Source organism: Nomascus leucogenys, unplaced genomic scaffold (genome assembly GCF_006542625.1).
Source record: "Nomascus leucogenys isolate Asia unplaced genomic scaffold, Asia_NLE_v1 2726_71604_qpd_obj, whole genome shotgun sequence".
In the NCBI taxonomy this organism is placed as follows: Eukaryota; Metazoa; Chordata; class Mammalia; order Primates; family Hylobatidae; genus Nomascus; species Nomascus leucogenys.
Genome location: NW_022097216.1, coordinates 1 through 5,640, shown reverse-complemented (window position 1 = coordinate 5,640; position 5,640 = coordinate 1). Strand labels below are relative to the sequence as shown.

Sequence of the window (5,640 nt, the reverse complement as noted above, 5' to 3'; positions counted from 1 at the left end):
TGATTGGCTGGGTCTGGATCTACCTCCCCACCTCAGACCTGTGCTTCGCATAAGCAGGGGCCATATCTGCATCCTCTCTCAGGGATAAGTACAGGAGGCTTTCAATAAACTTGGATAAAATAAAAGCAGTTTCCTTAGCCCACCCATCACTCCTTAGTCTTACTTGTTTCATTTACTTATTTTTTTTCTGTAAAGTATATTACTTACTGCCAGCTACATGCGATCAATTGTAAAATACTTTCCATAACTAAAAATTGAATAATGGTAAAAAAAAAAACACACATCAGCTTTCAGTATAATTTGCGTAAATTGTTCAGAAAACACTGCTAATTTTTTGTTCCGCAGAGTGAAGTACAGAAGTGAGCAGATTGATAATTTTTTTTTTTTTTTTTTTTTTTTTTTTGGAGACAGGGTCTCACTGTCTTGCCCAGGCTGGAGTGCAGTGGTGCCATGACAGCTCACTACAGCCTTGATCTCCTGGGATCAAGTGATCCTCCTGCCTCAGCCTTCTGGGTAGCAGGGACTATAGGTGTGTGCCATCATGCCTGGCTAATTAAAAATACATTTTTTTTGGTTCTTTTATAGAGACAGGGTCTCACTCTGTTGTCCATGCTGTTCTCAAACTCCTAGGCTCAAGTGATCCTCTGGCCTCGGCCTCCCAAAGTGGTGAGATTACGGTGTGAGCCACCGCACCCAGCCCAGATTGATAAATTTATACACATCATGGAAAGAATGATAGAAAGGAACTGGAGCCACTTGAATGACATTTGGATTCCACTTGTCATAAACCACTCCTCTTTTTTCTACCTCTTGGAAAACATCTTTCTTTGGAACAGAAAAATGTTAGTGTCAGCTGGCAGCCCTGATCCTCCATATGGATGGAGTAATGGTCACCTCCAGGTCACCATTGGCTTCTCAGATTCTGCTTTATTTTTGCCATAGCAGTGCTAGATCAGGTATTCCAGATAACCAGTTAGCAAAATAGATTTTCTCCACAATGCTTTAATCGCTGCCTGCCTAAAGATCTCTAAACTAGTGTGTGAGAAACAGACCAACAAAATGGGAGGATTTGAGATTTGGAATCCACTGACCCCAGGGATTAACTGCAGTTGGTTATCCATCTCAAATCTGGTGCTGAGTTCACAGTCAAACCACCCCACCAGCACAGCTTTAATCATATGGGCATGTTTTTCATGGAAAAAGCACCTGCCAGACCTCCTGCTCCTGCCTTCAAATTACTGTGGGAACACCAGTGGGCAAAGTCAACTCTTCTGTCATGTAAGTGGAGTTCAGCATTTCCAACTGTACATGCTAGATCAAGCCAGCAAAACATCTCTTCGCTTGTCCAGCTTTCGTGGTAGCAGGTATATTAAAGAGCTGCCCAGTATAAAAATGCAGCCCACTGAACAGGATCGCCGTAATCGAGCCTCCTCCCTTCTCAATTGCTTCAGGATATCTTTTATTTTATTTTATTTTATATTGTATTTTATTTTATTTTTTCTGAGATGGAGTCTTGCTCTGTCACCCAGGCTGGAGTGCAGTGATGCTATCTTGACTCACTGCAACCTCCACCTCCCGGGTTCAAGTGATTCTCCTGTCTCAGCCTCCTGAGTAGCTGGGATTACAGGCATGCATCACCACACCCAGCTAACTTTTTTTTGTATTATTATTATTTTTTTAAGACGAAGTCTCTCTCTTGTCCCCCAGGCTGGAGTGCAATGGCACGATCTCAGCTCACTGCAACCTCCACCTCCCGGCTTCAAGCGATTCTCTTGCCTCAGCCTCCAGAGTAGCTGAGATTACAGGCGCCTGCCACCACACCCGGCTAATTTTTTGTATTTTTAGTAGAGACGAGGTTTCACCATGTTGGCCAGGCTGGTCTCAAACTCCTGACCTCTGGTGATCCACCGGCCTCGGCCTCTCAAAGTGCTGGGATTACAGGCATGAGCCACCGCACCCGGCCAATATCCTTTATTCTTAAGGTTTCTTCCCCCTTCTTGGCTTTATAATCCCCACTTTCCTCAATGTTAACTCCATGGAGTTGTAGCTGTGACTCAATAGTATCATGATTAAAGGAGAAAGCTTTGGCTTCTATAAGAATTTTATACCATTTGGTAAAGGCTTAAACAATAACTGGACTAAGGCTGGGCGCGGTGGCTCACACCTGTAATCCAAGGAGTTCCAGACCAGCCTGTGCAACATGGCAAGACCCCATCTCTACAAAAAAATACAAAAACTAGTCTGGCGTGGTGGTGTGTGCCCGTAGTCCCAGCTACCTGGGAGGCTAAGATGGGAGGATCACCTGAGCCTGGGAAGTTGAGGCTGCAGTGAGCTGTGGTTGTGCCACTGCACTCCAGCCTGGACAACAGAGTGAGACCCTGGATAACAGTAGAAGATGTAGATTAAGAGTCAGCGCATTCACTAGGGCTATTTCTTTCTCGTAGGCTCCTATAGTCCTTCTGTAGGCCTACGATACTCTCATCTCTGTATCCCAAGGATGCTGCCTTCTTCATGACCATAGGCTCCATTTTGCCCCACTCAACTAGCTCTTCTTCAAGATCTGTTTTAACCATGTTTGGTTGAAGGCCAAGAGAATTTCCAGGAAATAGATGGCATTTTCATCCTTATTCACTAAAGACAAATCAACTGGAGGCAGATCCTGCATTTTGGGGACATAAAAATACTCCCCAGCTGGGCACGGTGGCTCACGCCTGTAATCTGAGCACTTTAGGAGGCCGAGGGGAAGGACCACTTGAGGCCAGGAGTTTGAGAGCAGCCTGGGCAACAAAGCGAGACCCCCCTCTCTGGAAAAAAATTAAAAAATTAGCCGGGCATTAGTGGTGCAAGCCTGTGATCCCAGCTACTGAGGAGGCTGAGATGGGAGAATCCCTTGAGCCCAAGAGTTCCAGGCTGCAGTGAATCAAGACCGCACCACTGCAGTCAGCCTGGGTGACGGAGTGAGGCCCTGTCTCAAAAAAATTAAAAACAAACAAACAAAAAAACCTCTCTGAAGTGCCTTAGCTTATGTTCCTGAACTAGGTGGAAAGTGTCCCTGTCATCTGCTGGGCGGCATTTGAGTTCAACCACCATGCTCTGCACTGTGACAGCTGACAAATTGTTCTCAGCTAGAATTCTGATGTGATCCTCAGCTCCCAGAACCCCTCAAGAAACTTCTCAAGCATTCTTTACAAATATATAGGCAAGACCACCTCAAACAACGGTGCCTCCACTCAGGGCTCCTTCCCCTAATCAGACTCAGGTAAGCAAACACTTCTTCGTGTATTGCTTTTAACTTCATTAATTCACCTCCCCATCTGTAAATTCATTTCCTCATTCATTCATTTATTCATTATTCACTCGATAAGTCTTTTCTTTTCTTTTCTTTTCTTTTTTTTTTTTTTGAGACGAGTCTCGCCCTGTGGCCCAGGCTGGAGTGCACGGGCGATCTCGGCTCACTGCAAGCTCTACCTCCTGGGTTCACGCCGTTCTCCTGCCTCGGCCTCCCGAGTAGCTGGGACTACAGGCGCCCGCCACCACGCCCGGCTAATTTTTGTATTTTTAGTAGAACGGGGTTTCACTGTGTTAGCCAGGATGTCTCGATCTCCTGACCTCGTGATCTGCCCACCTCAGCTGCCCAAAGTGCTGCGATTACAGGCATGAGCCACTGTGCCCCGGCCAAGTCTTTTCTTTTCTTTCTTTTCTTTTTTTTTTTCCAGACGGAGTCTCGCTCTGTCGCCCAGGCTGGAATGCAGTGGCGCAATCTCGGCTCATTGCAACCTCCACCTCCTGGGTTCAAGCCATTCTCCACCTCAGCTTCTCGAGTAGCTGGGACTACCGGCGGATGCCACCACGCCTGGCTAATTTCTTTTGTATTTTAGTAGAGATGGAGTTTCACCGTGTTGCCCAGACTGGTCTGGAACTCCTCAGCTCAGGCAATCCGCCCCCTTGGTGGATTACAGGTGTCAGCCACCGCCCCAGCCTCAATACATCTTTCTTTTTCTTTCTTTCTTTCTTTCTTTCTTTTCTTTCTTTCTTTCTTTCTTTCTTTCTTTCTTTCTTTCTTGTTTTGGAGACGGATCTCGCTCTGCTCGCCAGCTGGAGTGCAGTGCCACAATCTCAGCTCACTGCAACCTCGCCTCCTGGGTCCAGTGATTCTCCTGCCTCAGCCTCCCCAAGTGCTGGGACTACAGCGCCCGCCACCACGCCCGGCTATTTGTTGCATTTTTTTTAGCAGAGACAGGGTTTCACCATGTTGGCCAGGATGGTCTCCAATCTCTTGACCTCGTGATCCACCCTCCTCGGCCCCCAAAGTGCTGGGATTAACAGCGTAGCCACACGCCCGGCCTCTATAAGTCTTTTCTAAGCACAACATAGGTTGATGCCAGCAGATACGGAATGAACCAATCAGTGACGGAGGCAATCTGCTGTAAAGACATTCTAACAGCCCGAAGGCCTTCAAGTGGGTGATACTGGAGCAGGGTCTGAAAAGAAGGAAACTGGGGGAAATGCTGGGATCCCACGGCAATGTGAAAGGGCCCCAGTGGGAGTCGCCAGCCCATGACGCACCGTAGGACCTATGCTCCCCAGCATATGAGTAGTGCATCTTCTTCCTCTCTTTGCCATGCCTGTCAGGAAGCTCAGAGCTCAGCTTGGTGCAAAGGTAGCGACTGTTGTTTGCCAGAAGATTTTGGGAGTTATCTCTGTTTTGTCGCCCAAAATCTTTGACCTTTACATTATCTATGTCTCTTATGGAAACTTGAAATTGATAGAGTAAAATTAAATATAATAATAAAGACTGATTCTCAGTAAATGATGGATTCAGGACGCAAATGCAGCTCAGAGTCCAAAGAGTTGTAGAGTGATACCGGGGCCTGTATTAGCTACCACTGCAATAATGCCACGTAACAAACCACCCCAAAACTCAGTGGCTTAGAACAATCATTTTAATCCCCGATGCATCTGCAGTTAGCTGAAGGTCCGTGTCTTTCGCTGGCGGCTCTGCCTCAGCTAGGCTGGATACAGGCTCTAGCTGGGCTCGGCTGTTCCATGTGTCGCTTGGCGGGCGAGCTGAAAGGCCGGCAGCCATTCAGGGGGAACGATCTTCTCATAGCAGAAGCACAAGAAGACAGCCCCACTTGGAAGTGCACCTCAAGCCTTTGGTCTTGTTATAGCCACTGCCATCCCATGGACCAAAGCAAATTACATGGCTGAGCCCAGAGTCAAGAGACAGGGAGTGCACTCTGCCCACCTGGAGGCCGTGGCCAGGGTGAGGGGCCAATGATCAATGCCACATGCCATTTGCATCATCCAGTCTGGTCCCCACCCCTGTTTCTCGGATGGGTACCCCCGGTGGATCAGCGTGGGACCAGGCAGGGTGCCCTGACTTCCCATTCCCTTTCCACAGCCCCGAGCAGGATCTCATATCACCTGGCTGATCCTCCTGGGGTGGGACCAATTCTGGAAACTGCAGTTGCAGGTGGAAGAACCTGGACTTCGGAATCACAGAGACCTGGGTTCTCTGCTCCCCAAGGCCAGCAGTGAGTCCTCGAGCAAGTCCCACACTACAAAGGAGGAAACTGAGGCTCAGAGGGGTTTAGCGACACATAGTAAGTGCTCCATCAAAAGCGGCCATTCAAGCTG

General features: G+C 47.9%; 1 pseudogene; it reads right to left on the bottom strand.

Moving 5' to 3' along the window:
• Positions 1 to 313: 313 nt before the first annotated feature.
• Positions 314 to 3,098, bottom strand: LOC115834204 (annotated as a pseudogene).
• Positions 3,099 to 5,640: the final 2,542 nt, after the last annotated feature.